Below are 21995 nucleotides of genomic sequence, written 5' to 3'. Positions count from 1 at the left end.
ACCGTAACTGCAGCACAGCCGGGTGGCAAGCCACTCATCAGCTGGCCTGTAAGGAAGGCTCTCAGTCACCTCTGCTCTGGTATCCTTCAGGCTCTTGGGCAAATGACCTGGTCCTCGGGTCAGCGGACAAGAGACAGAATGTTGTAAAAGCTCCGCCAGACATGGAGGTGTCCTGGGTCCTGACCGAGCAGGTCACGCCATGGCGAGGGAGGCCTTCACCAAGCCTAGACTGTCTGTTGAGCTGGCCAGAGGCTGTCCTCTTGGGTGGGTGGGAGGACACCAGGACTTAAACACAGTGTGCGTGGAACAGGAAGAGGAAATACCCACAAATTAAAACGTACACCCTATTTTAGCTCTAAACACACATCCCTCTCACAGAGAGCAATGTCCAAAATAGCCTGTCCTATTTTAAGGAGATCAAAGGCAGTTTCTAAATGGGCCACAAAGCAGACCCAGAGTCTGGAAGATCAGGATTGCATAATAACCTAGGGTTAGAGGCTGCAGATGGTGTTTAACCACCTCCCACACCAGCCTGTTTAAGGCCCAAGACACTGGGACCCCAAGAGCTAAACTGGCTGCTCCAGTCCTCCTGACTCAAATTCCATCCTCCACCTCTGATCTCTCCTCCCACATGGGGGCCCAGGCCATGGGAGTCAGAGGAGTCTGCCACCTGCCCTCCCTCACCCACTGTGGTCTCCGGGGCAGGAGAGCCCTCCTCAGTGAATGGACACAGGAGAGGTGGGAGCACGGTGTGGTGGAGGGAGAAAGTCCCTGCTCATCAGCCAAACTTTGGCCTGAAGAGGGTCAGTCAACTCATGGAGGGACTGTGACCACCATGGTCTTATTCTCTCACAAAGGCAGATCAGTGACGGCCAGCCAAAACAGCTCAAGATCTGCAGGAATCGGGGCTTTGGCTAATCCCTTCTTGTCAGGCTGTGGTCTGCAAACACGGGGTTGAGTACCTCAGACAGAGAAAGGCTGCAAGCAAAGATGCCCCTAGAATTGGAGAACAGGGTCTGAAGCAGTCAGTGGCTGAGACCATGGTTTCCCTAACTCAGGCAGGATGACCAGAATGTGCCACCATACCTGCTCATGATAAAAGGCCAAGAGGGTGCTGCTGTGGGCACCCCAGGGTGTGGGGCGGGCAGGTGGAGGGGCACAGCATGCCTCCTCTCCCTGGAAGGGGGACTACCCCACAGTCAGGAGCACCGTCTGAAGCCAGACCTTCTGTGTTCCCACCCTAGCTCTGCTACTCACCAGGCGACACGTAACCTGCGCTGACTGGCTTAAGCGCCTACCCCTCAGTCCCCCTCCTCTGAAACCGGCCTAAGAGGCATCTACCTTGTCCGGTTGTTGCACGGACGAGGTAATTTCATCCCCGTAAACCGCGGTACACAGAAAAGCTACTCAGGTGTTTGCTGTTAATTATTACTCTGACCCGGCATGGACACTCCCAAGCCCCGGGGACTCTTCCATCCATTCAGAAATAAGGGTTCCGGAAGCACTTGGGCCAAGCCACTGGCTCAAGGACAGCAGGGAAGGGGCTGGAAGTACCCAGAGAACATAGAAAACTTACAACAGGAAGTAAGGCCTTGATGAAGGTCAATAAAGCTATTAAAAGCACCCATTAAAAACCTGGCTAGAAAAAGAATAGTCCAGAGGGCCCTATGAGAATTTCTACCCTGGCAACCAGGAACTCAGAAGGAGGCGGGCCCCACTCCCTCTGGAGCTGGACAGGTGTCCTGGAACCCCACCCCAGGACTTCACCCCCAGCAGAATTCAGCCTCCAGACGTTTCCTCCCTGCACACACCCAGGGCTGGGCCACAGCGCTGTGGTGAAGGCCCCCCTGACTCCAGCGTAGGGGACTGGAAACCCTGGGGCGGGGAGAGGGGGTTGCTGCTGGTCCCCATCACCTCCACGATGGGTGACCCATCTGGAGAGACTTCCTGCTCTGAGGAGCTCCTGGGCTTGAACCCTCCTGAGGGAGACGAGCAGGGCAACCTTCACTCAACGTGGAGCTGTATTTGGACTGAGAAGCCAGTCGAGTGTGAGTGTATACAAAACCTTAGAGCCCCGTGCAGTTAGCACTGGTGTGTGTGGCCTAGCAACGCCTGACAGAAACCTGGGGTTGCCTAGCCCTGAATAAGCAAAATTCAAATTCTAGGAACTATCAAGACTCAAAGTTTTACAAGCTTCCTGCAATCTCAACTTAAAAAAATAAATCAAGTTTCTTACAGTATGAATCTTCATTATCCTATTCTAATTAAATTCTTTAAAAAGTTTTGAGATTTTAAAAAAATTTTTCAGGTGGCAAGTCTGAATCATTTTATTAAGCAGAAAAATGTGGGCAAGATCTCATGGCAAGGAAGGCTTGTTACCACAAAGCTATTTGGAGTTGATTTTAGTAAGATTCTGCCATCAAATCTTGACTAACTGTGGGTGGATTAAACATTTGTGGATTCACCTTGATAAACCAGGAGAAAGGTACTGTATTTGTGGGAAAAAATTAAAACCATGATAATTGCACTCCACAGTCATCTGGACTTCCTGGCAATAAGGGGGGGGGGCACATGGGACCCCCTACAAAGTAGGTCCTTCCCCACCATGAAAAGTGCTGCTCCCTGCCTCCCCAAGCACCCCACCCAAGTAAAGAAAACAGGGAGCCGGGAGTGGGCTGCTGAGCTCACCCGTGCCCCACACAGCCCGGTCTGCCACAGCCATAACCATTTTTGGTCATGCGATCAAACACTTGACGCTTTAAAGTATAAGAACAATATATCTGTAAAAGTTCAATGTGCTTCTAAATTTTACATGTAACTTTTACCAGATTAAACTCATTTTGTACTACATTTTGACTCTTTTTGTGGTACCTGTGATTTTGCTTTATCCAAGGCCTGGCCTCCCTCTCTCCGACCTCATCTGTCATCCTGGATGATCAAGAGTTGAGTTTCAACAGCTGGGGGAGAGAGACCATTTTGGTACTTGAAGCAGAGCCCACGGGGTTTTAGAAGGCTCTCTGGAACCTGGAAATCTGAGGGGCTAACTCTCTGACTTAAATGAAATCCCTTCCCCGGCTCTCTCAGCACACAGGCGATGCAGTCCAAAGCCCTTCACCCGGCATGGACCAGCGGCCCATCCACCTCTCCCAAGCTTACTAAATGCCACACCACAGGTGGTTTCTCTCCGGCTTTCAAATACGCATCTCCATGCCTCTGTCTGGGGTTCCCTCAGTCTAGAATACCCTTCCTGTTCTTGTTCTTGTGGGCTTGGGCTTGACAATTCCTACTCATGCTTCATGCCCAGTTTAAATAGCAGTTCCTCTGTGAAGCCTCTCCCACACCCAGGCAGAAATAAACACCTTCTGCTCTTTATGACACAGCCCTCTCTATAGCCATAAAGAGAAACACCTTTACTACACTCTAAATCCCCACAAGCTCCTCCAGGGAAGGGACTGAGTCATCTCCATCTTTAACCCTTCTGTGCTCAGCACAGAGCAGACCCATGGAAGCAGCCCCAAAACAAGCTTTTATGAGACGAATACATGACTGAGAAACATGCTTTGTATCTCCCATGCCCTAGACGGGTTTGGTACATAAGAAAAATTATTTGGAAATGTTTTTTAAAAATAAAATAGATGTTTTCTTAAGTCATGCCTCTAAAATAGTTAAACCAATTTTCCTGCTCCTCACTACGGCTGACCCAATGGCAATGTGCAAAGAGAGGCTAGAACTGCCAGGGACGTGGCGAACTGCCTGGTTGAAATGGGTCTGCAGCCTCCTAGCACCTCACGGAATACAAGAAGGCCAGGGGTCTGTTTGACTCTCACCTGTCACTCACCAGTGGGCCAGTTACCTGCTCCAGCCCTTATGATGTCTGTGGAGTGAAGGGTGACACAGCACCCATCAGGGCTCATCTCACCACAGGCTCTTCAGAGCACAGAGATCTCTAAGGCATTTCCATGTTGCAAAGAACACTACACACATCCATCTCTAACTACCTTGAAGGACCTCCTGCTTAAAAAGAAAAACAAAACCTGCCACGGACCCACCAAGCATGCAGAAGGATGGGAAATTGCCCTCACCTGCTGTGCCATGGACACTAAAATCCACTCGGTAACAGGTTGATTTTGAGGCTAACAAGGTAATACGATATTATTAATACAAAAAGAGAAATAATGGGAGACTAAAATACAACCACAAGTGATTTCATAAACCGTGTGTATGGCTTTCCATACCAGCCTAGTGAAAATAGTGCATGCTTTAGAAGAGAGGACGCAGAAACATACATGTCTGTATGTGACAGACCACCTCCCGGAGGATGCACAGATATACTGGGCCTGCTGGTTGCCTCTGGACAGCGGAACTAGAAGACAAGACAGAAGCCAGAATTCTTCTCTCTATACCCGTTTGTCATTTTGGAGTGATGCCAAAGGTAAGTAACACCGTCATAGTGTGTGAATATGTCAGACCTGTAATAGCCTCAAACAAGTTCTGAAACTGTCCCCCAGTGAATAAATTGTATCTTTCCCAATAACGTATGTCTTAACTCTCAAACATTTCACTCAACTCCCTGGTAAAGTGGGAAGTCAAGATAGTTTAAGACCCAGATCAGCTTTTTAATGCCATGTGAACTTGGGCGGTCATCTAACAGAAGTGTCACTTTCAGCTTCTGAGAAGCAAGTAAACTATGCTCCTCTGTTTCCAGGGGAGGCTAGACAGACAGAAGGACAGACATAAAGCACCCCATGCACTGTGCTAACGGGAGCTGGTGCACCTCCTGGACCTGAGCTGGACAGATGCAGGAAGAATGAGTGGATGAGCACAGGGAGGTGGGGCGGTCAGCGGGCCAGGAGTGAGGACACTGCAGGCTGCAAGGTGTCACAGGCACCCGCTGATTCACTAAAGCTCAAGGGGCAGCAACCAGCCTAGTGGCCACGGCCTGGGTGAGGCTGCTGACCACACCACAGGGTTCCCAAAGCAGCCCACCACGGCCAGTGCCCAGAGCGTAGCGGGGAGGCAGGAGCCGACAACTCGGTTGTCATCCTCTCTACACAGCACCTACGATACCCTCCCTTCCTCCTCTCCATGAGGAAGGCCGGGAGCCTGGGCTCAAGATCCAGCTCCAGCCCTGGCTAAGCTGAACGTCTCTGGGCAAGTCCCTTGCCCTTGCTGGCCCTCGGATCCCTCTTCTGTAACAGAGGTACCTCAGATCCCTCATCACCTGCGTGTTTCTGTAGATGCCTTCTGCTGAGGGATCGAGGCCCACCACAAACTGTCCGTGAAGTTTGGGCCAGGGCTGGGGGAGGAGATGCAGGACTCCACTGTAGCCTCTCCCTCATGAACTTGCCATCCACAGGGCAAGGTGACACATGCAAAATGGCTAAACGAGGGAGAAAATGTCTTGCCAGGAGCAGCTGGACAAGGGGACAGGCATTTGTACCAGGTCCCTTTGCAAGAACCACCTGGTCCCTTGGGCACTTGCCACAGTGCTTGTCTCTCCCATTTTGGGTCAGCTTCTCCGCTGGGTTTTGAGCTCCCCCAAGGAGTTTTATTCTAACCCCATCCTCCCCACCATACCCAGAGATGCTGGGGGCAGGGCCCTGCATGGGGGGATGGTAGTGAGCACCTGCTAGAAGCCATCAAGGCTCTGGGTGCCGCTGTGTACGTTCACACCACGGACCTTTCTGCTCTGGACAGGTTTGGAAGGAACTGTCAGGGGGTGCTGGGTTCAAGTACAGCTGCGTACGTTGCATCCTCCTCCCCTCACCAAGGACCCCACCCGTGGCTCCTACTCACCATGGCCAACACCCCGCAGCTCTTGCTGATGTCCAGGGGTTGCGGGGTGTGGACAGAAACAGGCTAAGCATTTCAAACCTTCAGTCCACTTAGCAAACACCGAGCTCGTCCCTGGTTCCCGAAAGCTCAATCTGGAGTTTTAGTCTCTGAGAAGCAGCAGATTCATCGGCCTAATGTCCACAAGCACCTCACCATCATCCACACCTTCATCCACAAGAGTTTAAACCTGAGACAGCCTAACAGGAATATTCCAAATGTGACAAGGTACCAATAGAAACCTTAAGTTAAAAAAAAAAAAAATTCCCACCTGTTACATATTTTAATTCTACATTTTCCCCTGATAGCTTCGGGAGATTGCCAAATTTAAAGGAAAGAAGAAAAGCTTCTCAAAACTCAAATATTGTTTTAACCCCATAGGGCCATTCATCCTTTCCTCCTACACAGAATGGCTGTAAAATAATGCAACTGTCTCTCACAGGGCTTAGTCAGGACATCATTCACGCCGGCCGGCTGCAGTGGGACCACAGATACACATGCACACATCTAACACCCATGGCTAAAACTGTTTTAATGCGACCTCATGTCAAAAGTTTGCCCAAATCATTCTGGTTTCTGAGGCTACAGACTGAGTGGGTCATAGCAAAAATGAAATGCATGTTGAAACATCTTCGAAGAACACCAGTGATGGGTTTCCCTGGAAATGTCTTTCAGCTCTTCCTAAGGCCTGGCCCTGCACCACACCTGACCGGGGGCGACATCCAAAGAAGGCACCACCCAACTCACCACCACTTCTTCCACAGCCCTGGAGTCACACTTCTTTCCCTTCTGCTCCTTAAGTTCCTGGCCAAGAAGGGAGAAAAACCCCCACCATCCCTCCCTGCAGGGGCCCGAGGTGCTGCGGGCCAAGGATCTGGGCTCTAGTTCCTGCCATGCCTCCCAGTGGAGGGGAAGGGAAAGGCTGTCCACTCAGGGACAAAGACCCACCAAGCAGGCCCTCAGCTCCCTTAGAGCCCAGAACTAGCAGCAGGTGGGCTTTCCCCTTCCCTTGGTGCAGTGGGCTCTTACAGGCACGCAGGGCTCCAGTCAGGAGGCATCCAGATGGGGGTCAGGAGTTCAGGAGACATCCAGAGTGGGGCACACCTGTGCTTGATCGGCCCCCATGGGCCAGCTCTCCTCACCCCCACACCCACAAGTCCAGAGCTGGGCTCCTTAAAATCTAGGGATGTGACAAGGCAAAAAGTAGGATTCTAAAATCTCAAGAAGTGAAAAGGAGACGAAAAAGGAAAAAAGGAAAGATTGAGGAAAGTCTTCGTGGCAGCCCCAAATCCTATGTGTGGCAGTCGGTCTGATAGAGACCCTGCCAGATGGGTTAATTCCTCACAGACTTAGCCTGCGTGTGACTCCTTTATATGTTCAAAAGGAACATGCTCTTCATAATCAGTGTCATTAAGAAGGCTTTGTGGCTGTAATTCCCAAGCTCGTAATGAAAAATAAAGTAGCCTCTGTTATCAGGAAGCCAGCGGGGCTTCCCCGGAGCTGTCTCCCTCACCCCCACCAGCACGCCAGGCACTAGGCGGTACTGGCCCCTGGCCACTCACCGATGCCTGCAGCAAACACGGCCTCGCCCTGTTGCAGGGGTGTGGAGACAGCTGCCTGCACGTCGGCCTCGTGCGGGTTCTAAGGCACCCAGGGAGAGGGCCCAAGCCATCGCAGCAGAGGCTGCAAGGGAAAGCAGGGGACAGGGGAAGCGCAATTCTAAACCGAGTTGTCAGGATGGCCCTTATGAAGAAGGGGACATCTGAGCAGAGACCCAAGGGAGCTATGAGAGCAAGAAAGCCATGTGGGTATCTGCGGGAAGAGATGCCAGGCAGAAGGCAAGCCAGGCCAACCTGCCTGAAGACGGAGTAGGGACAGTAGGAGGAGACTGGTGGCCGGTCTCGGGGGGGCGGAGGCGGGCAGGGAAAGCCCTGTGGAGCCTCATGACCACTGCTTCACCTCCCTGAGCAGCCTCTGGAGGGTTCTGAGCAGAGGCTCGAGCTCATGTGATTGTGCTCTGCAAAGTCTTCTGGCTGCTCTACTAGAAAGCGCCCGAGCAGGAGCGAGGGCAGCAGCAGGGAGGGCAGGCGCCCCGCACACGGCGCAGTACTGAAGGCAAAGTGAGGGCACAGGGAAAGGGGACGTGCGTGTATTCGGAAGATGGAGCCAGCAGGACTTCCTGACAGATGACACAGAAAGCGAAGGGCTGTCGAGGACACTCTTGAGGCTTCACTGAACACCTCAGTAGCAGAAGGACGGTGTGGTCATTCGCTGAGGTGAGGAAGAGCGGGTGACTACGAGCATGAGTCTGGTCTGGGACACGTCACGTGTGCGATGCTTACTGTCAGGAAAGCAGTGGAGACGTCTAGACCGGAGCAGTGCACTGAGGAATTGTCTGCCTGGGGGACGTAAGTGAGCCACCAGAATGGACGACACCACCAAAGAAGCGAGCAGAGCAGAGGTCCCAAGACTGGGCCCCGGAGGTATTGGGGAGTGGAGGAGAAACTGGACCAGCAGACTGACTGAAACAGGAGGGCAATCCAAAGTGAGGGGCTCTGGGAGCTGTGGGGAGAATGTTCCAAGGATGCAGGAGGAAGCGAGAGGCCACCAAAGGGTGAAGCCCGGGGGCCGGCCACTGTTGGGGGGCAGGGCACGGCATAGGAGAGGCTGGCCTCAGAGCACGCGTGTGGCACCCATGCTGGTGGGTGGTCTGCCCAAGTGCAATCCAGGCTGCTGGAAGTGGGCCAGCAGCAGGGAGGGAGGTGAGGTGAGGTGGAGACAAGAGGTAGTAAGAGATTTGAGGAGAAGGTACGAATGACTGTCCAGGAGAAGGCTCAGCCAAATCCTGCCCACCATTTGTTTTTGCAGAGTTTTAATGGAACACAGCTGCATCCAACTGTTTCCCTACCGACTGGGGCGGTTTTCACACCACCACGGCCCAGAGATGGGTGGTGCTGCCACAGAGCTGGATGGCCCACAAAGCCTGAAATATTAACTAGCTGGCCCATTCCAGACAAAGCTGGCCAACCCCTGGGCCAGGACAGTGGGGAAATATGCCCTGGGTGCCAAGTGGTCCCACCCACACTCTGTGGTTGTGAAGTTAGAGACCCGTCAACGTGGCTGTGTCCCCTCCAGCCACAGGCCACTGCGTGAGATGTGCTCACGCAGTGTGGTTTCTGCAGGGTGTGGTTTCACCAAGTGAGCCGTCGAAGGGCGAGGGGCCAGGGGCTGCTCTGTCCGTCATCGTCAGCCACCACCACCACAAAGCCGTCCCCGGCTCCAGGCAGAGTACTCTGTTGCCTCATTTCACCTTCTAGCCCAGGACACTGGAGGACTGAAGCTCAGCACGTAAGAGACCGGCCCCACACAGCCACAGGGATTCAAAACAGGCTGGCCCTGTGCAGAAGCCCAAGTTCCAAAGCCCCAGGGCCCAGCTGCTCCGCCCCAACTGCACCTCAGGATCACCTGATGCAAAGGTGACAAATGCCAATGCCGGCCCCACCTCCACATGATTTTACTGCGGGAGCAGGGGGTGGAAAGCAGGCTTCCATGTTTCTCGAAAGCCCCCAGCTGAGTGTAATGTGCAGCCATGGCCGAGAAAGTCGCAGCCCAGTCTCGGTCCCTCCCGAACCCCCAGCACCTGCTCTCCCCAGGCTGTTCACAAGTGTTCTGCTGGGCTGGCTCCTTCTCCGCCATCTTGGCCGCGAGCTCCAGAGGCATCCTCCAAGCCTGCGAGTTCCCAGTGACAGGGGTCCATGGTGACATGAGGTCCCTCCTTCCCTCAATGCCCAGCCATGAGCCCCGCATCTGGCCTCAGCTGGATTTATGGTCCCCTTGTGAACCCATGAAGGGTTACAGACTTCGATCCTTCAGCAGTCAGGAGTGTGTTGTTTCGGGGTGTGTGGGTGGCTCAGTTGGTTAGGCGTCCGACTCTTGGTTTTGGCTCGGGTCGGGATCCCAGTGTCATGAGATCAAGCCCCGTGTCAGGCTCCACGCTCAGTGGGGACTCTCCTTGGGATTCTCTTCCTTCCCTCTCCCTCTGCCTCTCTCTCAAATAAAAATAAATCTTAAAAAAAAAAAAAAAAGAGTGTGGTATTTCTCCTTCACAAACTGAAGCCTTCCTGGGTTCAGGATCAAGACCATCAAAAAAGAAATGCCACAGGTCTCAGGCCCAAAAATGTGACCCACCAGCCTCACCCCACACGGAACTACTCTGGTCTGGGTTTCATTCCCCTCCCTTCCTTTATCATATTTCCCTGATAGCACCTGCAGCTTTTCTGTTCTCTTTACTAAGAGGTCAAATTTGGGGTGTCTCGCCTCCTTACTATAAAACCTCAATATTTTACTATTATTCCACTTATTTAGGACAATCACATGTTACATTAGTTCACGGTCTCATTGCACTGGAAAGCAAACAAAGCACTACTATTGATAAATATTTTAAAGCTCAGTTCTGGAATTCCACAAAGGTGACGTTGAACCTCTGGGCAGTTCAATCAATAGGCTGCATTCCAAAAGCCCATTTATAAGTTATTTGGAACCTAGAAAGTATTTCTTTTCATATAAAATTACCTTGAAGATGGTATTTAAGTTTCTAAGCTAATAAGCAAATGCCTGTTTTGTCGTTTGTTTGTTTTTAAAGATTATTTATTTATTTGAGAGACAGAGAGAGAGAGAGAGAGAGCACAAGGGGGGGGAAGGGCAGAGGGAGAAGCAGACTCCCCACTGAGCCGGGACCCTCCCGCCCCCCCCCCCCCCACCCAAGGCAGGACTCAATCCCAGGACCCTGGGATCATGACCTGAGCCAAAGGCAGATGCTTAACCAGGCACCCTGGCAAATGCCTGTTTAACTCATTTGTTCTTTTGCTATTTTAAAATAAGGAAAATGCTATCATAATATAAGAAAATCAAGTGTGTTTCAACGTGCCTATATACAAGAAAATCAAATGTGAGTGGATGTGTGCTGGGTATAGGCAAAAACATCTTCTGTGACTCAAGGAAAAGAAGCTCTACATCAAACGCTCAGATGCTAACCCACGGAGGCTGGGAAGAGACTTTCTGCTCACGTCCAGGGTGGAGGACACCGATGATGCTGTGTCTCTGCCGTACCTGACACCATCACACGGTGGGGGCTGGTCACTAACACTGCCGACGGGTTCTCGGTCTTAACTGGCAGCACAGGCAGGGAAAGGAGAAGGAGACAGCAGATGGAGAGATAGAGGTAACAGAGCGGTGACCTATAGACAGACTAAGAGGAAGGTGGGGAACGTGCAGCATGGGCTTCAGGCATCCAAGGGGAAAGCGAAGCAACTGTCTCCCCTCCTCTACTCAAAGAGGCTCAGAGTGCACAAGTCTGGCATGCTCACTCAGCGACTGCCACAACATATGCAAGTGTGAGACAAGCATTTAAAAGAGAGATGGAAATAAAACTGTGGGTCCCCATCAAAAAGCATGCTGACATTGTCACCTGTTGGGATACCGTCGCTGCTGTGTGTTTGGTGGCTGGTCTATCACTGGGCAAGGCCTATCTGATGCAAGTAAGTAAAGGGCTCTGTGGACAGAAAGACCTGTGACGTCTGCTCTGCCACTGACCAGCTGGGTAACTTAACTCCTCTGTACCCCAATTCTCTCACCTGTAAGATGGGAGGATGGACGCGCATCCCTGAGGGTGTTACAAGGATTAAACAAAATGGTGCGCATGGAGACAGAGCACAGCAATGAGCACTCAGCAAGGCTCCACTAACGCTGGTGGCTTCTAAGTCGTGACAGGGAATGTGTGTCACCCCACTTGAGTCATCGGGCCCCAGGGCACTGTGAGCGCTCAACAGGTTAGCTTAAGAAACACAACGAGAGAGGTGCCTTCCTGAGCATCTGGGGAGAGGCAGGAGCAAGACTTGTGGGGGAGAGAATACAGACTGAGCAAGGTGGGCAGGGCTGGCCTGGACATGGGGCCAGCTGATCCCCAGAGGCCACGCTGCTGGGCAGAAGCCAGGGCCACCCCGGGAGAAACCACAGGCCCTACCCACCTGAGCAGGGGGCTCACCATGGAGAGGAGGCAGGAGCAGGCTCCACTCCCTGCGGAAGGAGGTAACTGGGCCCAGCCAGTTATCGGGGACTCTGAACAGCAAGAAGGAGAATGAGCTGAAGCTATGGAACAGACTCAGGAACATGGACTCCTGTCAATTTTCACATTATTTATAATACATAAATATAAATGAACAAATATACAATACAGATACAGTGCATCTGTTCACATTCACATCAAAGACAACTTTCCTCAGTGCACAATAGTGGAATGACTTTTCAAATGTCTGTCCTCTGGTTTCCCAGCCCCCGACCCCAGGGCAGGAGTGGTGTGTTCTGTTTGCTGTTCTTTTCCTTCTGCCTTCCAGACTGCCCAGCACAAGTAGCTATTTGACTGATGTTTGTCCTGTCAGTGAGTCAACTATTTGCACATCTCCCGATGCACTCTCTCTCTCAGGGATTAACACAGTCCATCCCAGATGTCACCTGTCCTTCTCCATGTGACTTCTCCCTGGCTGGGACTGGCAACTCGCAGTGAATAAGGGCCCCTGCTGGGCCAATCCATGCTGGGCCATTTCACCCGTGTGATACCACCTAATTTTCACAGGGTTGTTCTACCATCATCATACAGATGAGGAGAACGAGCCTGCCCAAAGCTATCTGGCCACAGTGAAATAAAGTCATTCATTCAACAAACATGTCCCGAACAAGTTACAGCCATGGCACCTGACCCCGAAGCTCTTATTTTTTTCAAACGACCAACGTAACAACATAGGAAAATGACAGGGGTTTATCTGTTCATCAAGTGCATCTCCAGCAACATCACAAAATGGGCCCTACTGCAGAGTCACAGAGAAGAAAGAACCATGGCCACCCAAGAGCTGCTCAGCCTCTCCAAGCCTTGGCTTCCTCCTACGTCCCCTGAATGTCCTCTGAAGGCTGCTGTGGGATACCGCACCATAGCCCATAGTGGGGCAAGCAATGGGGATGTCCACATTCTAATCCCTGGAGCCTGCGAATGTTATTTCTATGGCACAGACTTTGCAGATGTGATTAACTTAAGATCCTGAGGAAGGGAGATTATCCTGGATTACATGGGTGGGCCCTAATTTCAATCCTAAGTGCCCTTACAAGAAGGAGGCTAAGGGAGATTTCAGACAGAAGGCGGCCATGTGACAGAAGCAGAAAGAAGAAGTCACAGAGAAGATACTACATAGCTGGCACTGAAGATGGGGGGTAGGGAGACACGAGCCAAGGAATGCCAGAGACCACCGGAAGCTGGACAAGGCAAGGACCGGACTCTCCCCTAACACTACTGGGGGGAGCACAGCACTGCTGAACCCTGGATTTGTGCCCCGGGACACTGATTTTAGATTGCTAGCCTCCAGAACTCCAGAACTGTGAGAGCATACACTTCCGTTGGTTTAGCCACCGAGTCTGTAAGAATTTGCTAGAGCAGCCCTAGGAAACTACTACAGGGAATTAAATGAGAAGCATCAGCCAGATGCCTGGCACAGTGGGAACTGAAGCAATCTCAAACAGCGAAGGACAGTCCCTGCCACCCTCCCTGGACCACCAGCCGGTCTTCACAAGTGGTGGGAAGAGCTACAGCCTTACGCTGTAATGATCCTGCTTACATTTTAAAGAATTCCTTCATATCTATTGCTTCCCTCGATTGCATCCCCAAAGGGAGTTTTCCAGGCTATGCAAGGACTCTTACCTCCTCCCATAAATACAGTACTGCCACAGGCATTTGTCTTAAACACCCAGTACAATTAACTCAGGTGTTCACAGGGCAAGCTTTGCTGATGTCGCACGGACTAGACCCTCCTGGCCTTCGGTGTCAGGAGCTGCCATCAGGGCCCCCTTACCTTGAATAAACACAGCAAGAGAACCTGTCCCGGCCACAGTCCCTGAAGTTGGTGGGGGGGGCTGGCCCAGGAGAAGGGCCAGCCGGGCAAGCAAAAGACAGGGTGGCTGCCGTTTGGCCCTCCGACCCCTTCTTGTCACCTCTTCAGCCCTGGTACCATGCACTTGGTTTTCCTTCTCAAGGGCTGAGTCCCAATGTCGAAACGCACGGTGTGCAATAAGCCCACTTCCTCCGCTCTCAGCGGCCTCCTCCTGGGCTCTGTGTGGAGGCGGCCCCATGACCCTGACAGCTCTTCTGCCTCCCTTCGGCCCCCCCTTCAGTTTCGAAGTCAGGACTGTGCTGCCCCAAGACCCCGCCACCCTGACCAGGGCCTGCAGGAGATTGGAAGACCACCCCTTCCACCAGGCCAAGCAGCCCTCAGCCACAGAGGGCTCAGGGCAGAGCTTCGAAACCTCAAGAGTATTTTAGAGAAAATATGAACAAAAAGAAGAAGCCTGTTCACTTCCTGAAAGTCATCGGCTGGTCCCGGAGCTGCCTTCGTGGCTCCCATTCTCTGACCTTATGCAATAGCTGGGTTTACCCAGCAGACGCTGGTGCCCTGAGCGAGCTGACAGCCACTAACGGGGCAGAAGGAAGGCAGAGCTGTGTACGGATTGAGCCATGGCCAGAAGAAAGAGCTGCCTCAGTGCTCCTCGGCCACTGGCACTGCACGCAGCAGACCCCGGCGCCGAAGGTCTAACATCTGCCAGGCCTTGGGTGTGTCCTGCTGAATCCCGCACAGGGGCTGGTAAGCAGCCTCACAGACACATACCTCTGAACCCTCTGGGGGTGGGCTACCATCAAGTCCTGCTCTCCGGAGCATCCCCAGGGCCAGTGTGGCAACAGTCCCTCGGTTTGTGCCTGAAACCTCCTACAGAAGTGAAAGCTAACAGGCAGGCTTGCTGGAGGAGCCCACCACTCCCCCTCCCAGGCCTGAAGACAGGGCCTCCTCTGCCTGTACAATGTGGCCATGTGTCGTAACTGCATGCCTGCTCCACCGTGGTAAACTACCAGCCGCCTCCCAGACTTCGAAGCTGACAAGGCCCATCCAACCTGACTGTGAGATGCACTTACAAGGCCCGTGTCCAGGCTGTTCCCTTCCCTCACACGCACTGCAGCCGAAATGCTGGGTGGGAGTAGCCGGAACCAGCCTCAGCCAGACCTTGTCACATCTACAAGTCTGCTCTGCTCCATAAGCACTGTGAATCCCTGGTCCCGCTGTCGGAGACGTCCTTCCAGAACCATCCACAGCACCTGTAGCAGCTCGCACCTATGGTGGGCCCTGTGAAGTCCCTCGGAGCCACTGTTCTTAAAGCTGGCGTCAAAGGTGGCCCTGACAAACCTCATTTGGGGTGCTATGGGTTGGTTTAAAAGGTCTGTGTGTAACTAAAGGTAATATTTTAAAGAAGCGTTTCTTACAAATAATAACAACTAACCATTAGCTGCCGTCCACTCCCTAAAGAAAAAGTTACAGTCCAGATGAGAATTGCAGTCAATGGGGAGGAATTTCCAAATGTCACCTAACCCCACACTCTCCTTCTAGCCAGGACAATACTCAATCCATACCTTAGAGCAAGGGCCGGGGAAGGGGGGGTTCTCTTTCAAAGAACTAACATGTTAGTGTCCAGCACAGACTGGGAAGAGATTACCATGTTCAGAGAGCGCTACTGCACAGCCTGGCAAAGCAAACAGAAACTCTTTGCAACGAGTACCAAGATATAGTAAGGGGAGAAGGCGAGGGGAACAGTGGACACGGAATGTGATGCTGTGGGCATGAAAAAAAAATTTTAACATGTACACACATAACATCTGCTGGCATACACACAATATCTTGGGAAGAACACACCAAAAGCACATGGCACTGGTGTCTCTAGGGAAGGAATCTGGGTGGCTGGGGTAGGAGGCAGACTTTACCATATACCCTGTTACAGCTTATAATTTTTGAACCATGTACAGGTATGCCTATTGAAAAACATAAAATGCTATCAAATTATGTCCAATCAACCTAAGTACAAGCAGGTTTTGAGGACTCCCACCAAGTAACATTAGTGTTTAGCCACTAATAAGAAGGTAGAGGATTCAAAGGGGTGCTTCTGTGGGTCAGTGTCACCCCGGCAGGTGAGAAATCGATAAGGCTGCACCTGCTGCTGGCAACAGTACCCATCCCCTCGCCGCCGCCAGCGTCCCTTGCACTCTGCCCTCCATTTCCCTCTTCTCCAGCCTTGCCCTTGCCATGTTTTTCTCCCTGACTACATCACCACATCATATGGCGTAGTGACGTTTATGCTCACAGTCCCCGAGTCACAACCTCTTAAAGGAGGAGCGTGTTTGGGCACAACCTCAAGCCAAGCCCTGTCCCCATCATCTCTCACTACCAACCGCCCTCCCCCAGCCACTGGCCAACAGGCTTGACTATGTTATCTGTCTACACTGCACCCCATGTGTGGAGACCCCACAAGGTCATAGGAAGAGCACGTGTCTGTGGAGGAGGTAGGGTCAACTGAAGCGGTTTCATTGCAGGGAGAGGACCCTGAGACAATTCATATCTGTTTCCAGAAGCCCGTATTTCTGGGGTTCTTCATACTCCAACACTTTCTTTTCCTCACAGCCAGCCCAGTCTTCACAGGTAGTCTAGAGTATCCTTCTCTGGTCCTGTTTCATTTCCACCATTTCAGAGACATGCCTTCCCACCAGCACGGTGGGCTCTGGGGGCCTTGCCTCCAGGTTCAGTAGCTGCGATGCCCAAGCCACTGAACAGGAATGAGGGAGCCCACCTTGGCCCACAAACCCGGTTAGAGCACAGGTGTGGTCGTAAAAATGATTACCATTTAGGAAAGGGTCTCCTCGGACCCCTAAAGAGACTCTGGGATTGCTTTTGTCACTTAAAATAATGATATAAGCAAAACAGACTAAAAAGCTTTTAAAAAGTCTGAATGGCTCCTGTGCGGGATGAAGTCCCAAACTTGAAAAGGGCCTGACAGACCTGGAGCCCCTCAGTGAGCTGCCCCTGCCTCTTCTGAGCCTCCTTCCTAATGTGTTACCCCCGGTGCTCCCCACACTTCTCCTCTGAAACCCCCAGCTCAAGCTATCATGCCCACCCTTGACACATAACTCCCCATGAAGTCCTGTGAACCCCAGCTCAAGCTATCATGCCCACCCTTGATACATAACTCCCCATGAAGTCCTGTGAACCCCAGCTCAAGCTATCACGCCCACCCTTGACACATAACTCCCCATGAAGTCCTGTGAACCCCAGCTCAAGTTAACATGCCCACCCTTGACACATAACTCCCCATGAAGTCCTGTGAACCCCCAGCTCAAGCTATCACGCCCACCCTTGACACATAACTCCCCATGAAGTCCTGTGAACCCCCAGCTCAAGCTATCACGCCCACCCTTGACACATAACTCCCCATGAAGTCCTGTGAACCCCCAGCTCAAGCTATCACACCCACCCTTGACACATAACCCCCCATGAAGTCCTGTGATGTCCCCAAAACCCATGAGAGGAGGAAGTCACCCTTCCTGTGCACCCCATCCTACTGGGCTTCTCTTTTCGTTCCTATGATACCTCACTTACAACCCTGGACGTATGGGAAAAGGTTGATGACATTGAGAGAGGAAAAAATCCAAGATGACCAAGCCTGAAGGCGGCATGGCATGTTCCTCCCAGAGCAGCAGGAATGGTGGCTAGGTTCCAGCTGGCTGGCTGACAGGGCCTGGGTGCCGAGGACATGAATGCCAGGGCACAGGGTGGACGTATCGGGGGCATGAGATATCAGGTTGGCTTTCACCCTGAGAACCGACTAGAGCTGGAGCTGTACCACGAGCTCCGGTCTCACTTCCCTCTCCTAAGTGAGAATGAATCCCAACTTAACCTCTGGGAAATGGGCTGTCCTCCTAGGATAGGCTGAGGCTTTTCCTGCACTTTCAACAATGAAATGGTAGCTCTGTCCATTCATTCACTCGAAAAACACTGACTATACACCTATTTTGTACCAGGCGCTGTGGGATACTCTGGAGATATGAAGAAAACTGAGCTACTTTTCCTGCCCTGAAGGACATTTATGTCCTATGACACCCCAGATCTGTTATGTTCACTGGGCATGTCCCCAGAGAACAATCTTCACAAACGCGAATGCCACTGAGGGACACAATGCCCCCCCCCCTACGCCGCCAATAAGGCACAGTAAAGCAGAATTTAACCTTTTAAATGATTCCTCTGGATCCCTAAGGATTTACTGTCAAGGAGCTACACACCAAGAAGGAGCGGGTAAGGGGGCTCCCAAACGCGGGGGTGCAGGTGAGCCAGGCACTCAACTCTGCACATGCCAGCCCTTCAGGGTGCCCAGACTAGGTTAGTTTACTTTGGTGCCATTTTCCTTTTGGCGACCTGGCACTCACCCCCCAATTACACTCCATTAGTGGAACTGTGCACTCACTCTCTCTCAGACCACTCAACTTGGGGGCATGTGTGGTCCAAAGACCCAGGCCAGGCAACCGGAGTACTGAGCTCCCCGGCATCAGGGGCGAGCACTTGACCCAGGTCCACTCAGCGTCACTCCTTCCCCTGGGACAGTCCAGACCTGCACCGACCATCTTGTCTCGCAGTGAGGGTCACTCCCACTGGACAAAGCACTGCTTGAGCGCTACACAATCCTGACTTAGGGCTTTATTCCGTGCTCCACCGATGCTCCACTTCAGGTGTCTCCAGGCCTGTGGTGGTCGCCATCTTGAACTCAGATGCTGCCCAAATGCCCCTACGCCCCTGGCAAGGGTTCCTGGGCCAGTGGCCACGTGAAGTGTGCTGACAGCCACCTTCTCCAGTCAGCAATGCTTTCGAGAACTTCTGCCTTGTCTGTACTTTTCTCCCCCGCCATACTCCCTTGAAGGCGCCTTCCCCTTTAAGAGCGGGAGATGAAACATGGAAATCAGAACCACTTCCCTCCTGGCCCAGGGCCTCACTTTCTGCATTTCTACCGCAGACTGACGGTGTCCCAACGGTCTTTGTTTCCCCTGAAAAAGCATAGCATGTAATTCACTAGGCCCAGACACCCATCCTCGGCACCTGTGGAATAGGAAGACAAAGTCCACATAACACATGGACCAGCACACCCAGGGAGGGGGAAGAAGAGTTCTATGAAGTTCGATGGACACCTCCCTTAAGTAAAATATTTCACTCTCAAAGATGAAACAACAACAACAACAACAACAACAACAAAAAACCTATGTTCATACTGAGAAAGAACTGGGTAGCAAAACAATCAACAATCTGGAAGAGAGGCACCAGCTCAGGCAGTTATGATTCCTACTGGGATCTGAGGAGAGATGCTGTGCTCAAGCCTTGCCCACAGGAGCCACTCCTGGGGTGGAGAAGATGAGAAAGGGCCATCTGATAATCCTGGCCTTTTTAAAATGTGAAGTTAGATTTTTTTAAAGGCTTGGAAAAATTACTACAGATTAGCAAATTGTCATCAGTAGTTTTGTTAACACAAAAAGAAATTCCCTTATTTCAGAGGCATGAGTTCAAAGAGTGTGTCAAGAGGGTAAAGATTCTTGAATACATGCTCATCTACACCCCTAAGTCCCAGGGATTTTAGTCAGACAGAAAGCAAAGCACGGTTCCTCGGGGGAGCTCAACTTCCCGTAGCTACTGCCTTGCTGGGGTGTGTGTGTGTGTGTGTGTGTGTGTACGTACGTACACACAGAAGATGTGTAAGTAGATGCATGAGCAGTGTGTGCAAGCACACGAGTGGTGTGAGCGCACTCGTGACAGGTGTGTGCCGACACACGCACTGGACTGGGGTGGAAGGAAGAGAAGCAGAACAGCTAGCCAGCTTTACCCAGGTGTGCGGCAGACAAATGCTTACACCCAGAGGCCGGGGGGCCGAGGAGAGCCCAAACTTCTCTTACCATGCCTATTCCTTGGTCTGACATCTGACCATTGGAGAGGCCCTCTATGGAGTTTAGGAACTGCCAGCACATACATCCTTCTTAAAATTCAAATGCCTCAAAAAGAAGAACACATTCAATTTTGCTAACACCTAGAATAAACTGGTTATTAGATCCCTTTCATCCAACAGAGAGTGGACACTTGGGATCACCCTTCTGAAAGGAAAAGCAGGGTAAGGAAGGAAAGAGGCAGGATAGAAACACAGACCCAGATGCCACCCTCCATCCAGCTAGTGAGACTGGCCCTCCCCACACTTGGGAAGGGCACTTGTCTGTGGCAGATTCAGGGCAGGGAAGGATGAGCCAGCCCTGGAGACTATGGTGGGGACAAGCTTGTCTGCTTCCTCCTGGCCCCCCTACTCTAGGCCTCCTTCCCACTCAGGCCATCTTGTCCAGTGGTCCTTGCCTGGATCTCACATGCTGCCTGAAATCCCCCACCCAGGCAGCCCTTCCCTCTGCACACACCCACGGCTCCAGAGGCACCAGAGGGACTACTGGTGGGAAGCGGCTCTGGGACCTAAGTCTCGGCCCTGGCCCTGAGAATTTAGTTCAGAACTCTGTCTGCCATTCTTGTGTTTTAAATGAGAAAATGACAGATCAAAGGGATCAAGTGACCTCTTTCAGGCTCTTGCGTGAAAGCAATGTGGAAGTGAGAAAGGTCTCAAACTCTCCACTTTTTAGTCAGCTGCCATGCCTATAGCCTCCCCAGAGGTTTCCCCCCAAATCCTGCCAACATTTGCCCAACAAGCATAAAAACTCACCTTCCAAAAAAGACAACTTGCAGGAAAAGACACAGCTAGTTGCCTCCAACGTGTACTCTTTGCTTCCTCCTTCACTAAGGGCCCAGGACCCTGACGTTTAGTTGGCACAGGGCCATCCGCCTCCCTTGCAGCTAGCTGTGGCCAGGGGTTCGGTGCTTGCCAAAAAGATATACAGACAAATTTGATGAGGAGTTCTCGGGAAGTGTGCCTTCCTCCAGCCTGGTGTCTGGAAGGCCCATGAGCTGGCTGCACCTCTAGCCACCACTCTAGACAGCAGGCACAGGGCCTCACTGCAGGGAAGGCAGAACATGAGCTCTGACTTCGAGAAAGCCATACCTGTCCTGACTAAGCCTCTTTTCCTTCAGACTATTTCCCATTCTATGCAGCCAAATGTTAATCCTAACAATTTTACCACTCCCCGCTTATATCCTATATATATATATATATATATATATATACACACACACACACAGGATATATGGAATGCTGAGAGCTGAGGATAAAGAAGAATACTATTTTAGATTTAAGTTAATCAACAATCCCTTTTCCAGAAAGAGTCAGAAATGCTTTAAACAAAGCATTCTCAAATTTACCTTGGGCTCCAGGATAGAGTGAGTACATTCTCACTCTAATAAGATTCATGTTGTTATAGGGTTATTTTATAAAACAGTTTCTCCCCCATATAATCAACATTTATAATCCTACAAAAAAAAAAACGCAACCAATCCTATTTCTAGGCCTGAGTAGCAAGCTCAAAAAGCTTTAATATACCAAATTCCTGTTTACTGCCCCAACCATTTAATGGCTCGGCTTGCATATTTAGTGCAGACAAGTCTAGGTTATGAGGCATTCGTTACAGTTAGTCCATTAAATGCGGTTCACTGTCTAAGACATGGGCTGCTAGGAACCATGACAAAGACGGGTACAATCCTTCACAGTTAAGAAAGCAACCAACCTGTGGGTCCTCATAATGCTGGTCAGACCCTGTGATTCCCAGTTCCAAGGAATGACACGGCGATCACTGCCCTGGGATCTAGTATCTCATCTCATCCTGTTGGGAATGAGTCTGTTCCACGATGGTTTGGAACCCTCTCTGCTACGGAAGCGGCTGAGGCTGTACTTGCTGCTGTAACGAGGAAAGACCTGAACAGCGGACAGAGTGGCCTGATGCTTCTTAACAACCAACTTGGTCTAACAGTGGTACCGCCATCTTGGAAGCACCCTTTCTCTCTGAGGCAGTCCACCAACCTGCAAAAGGCTTCTCACTGCTTCACAAACCGTCTGCTGGCTTTTCTCCTCTTTGACCAACGAGGTTAACTCCTAGCTTGGTAGAGATATTTGACTAATTAAGGATGATTAAATAATCGAGTTGACTCAAAATGAAAACATCTTTCTGCACCCCCCCTAAGTAAAGTTATTCAAAATACCATACTGTTCAAAGGCACCTACGATGATCATCACCAAACACGTATCTTAGGCAATCACTGGTACATTGCCAACTCTGTGCAAGACTATTT

The 21995-nt window shown here is 51.5% G+C and overlaps 1 protein-coding gene across 9 annotated transcripts in view; it reads right to left on the bottom strand.

The window, feature by feature from the left end:
* The window catches only part of INPP4A (inositol polyphosphate-4-phosphatase type I A), a 131846-nt gene that overhangs the window by 99100 nt on the left and 10751 nt on the right, over nt 1–21995 (bottom strand). For 3 of the 9 annotated variants that reach the window (XM_028104000.2, XM_028104001.2, XM_028103999.2), the window contains exon 1: nt 13728–14059. The exons of 2 other annotated variants lie outside the window; for them this stretch is intronic. The gene's annotated coding sequence lies outside the window, so the exon portion shown is untranslated. Of the gene's footprint in view, nt 1–13727; nt 14065–14537; nt 14594–21995 lie in introns of those variants that run through there. 4 more of the 9 variants (XM_028104003.2, XM_028104006.2, XM_028104005.2 and 1 more) reach the window with 4 other exon arrangements.

Source organism: Eumetopias jubatus, unplaced genomic scaffold, assembly GCF_037043125.1.
Source record: "Eumetopias jubatus isolate StellerSeaLion01/CBP00866 unplaced genomic scaffold, mEumJub1_p1.0 scaffold_9, whole genome shotgun sequence".
NCBI lineage: Eukaryota > Metazoa > Chordata > Mammalia > Carnivora > Otariidae > Eumetopias > Eumetopias jubatus.
The sequence above is the reverse complement of the archived record's forward strand: the minus strand, read 5'-3'. Positions and strand labels throughout refer to the sequence as shown.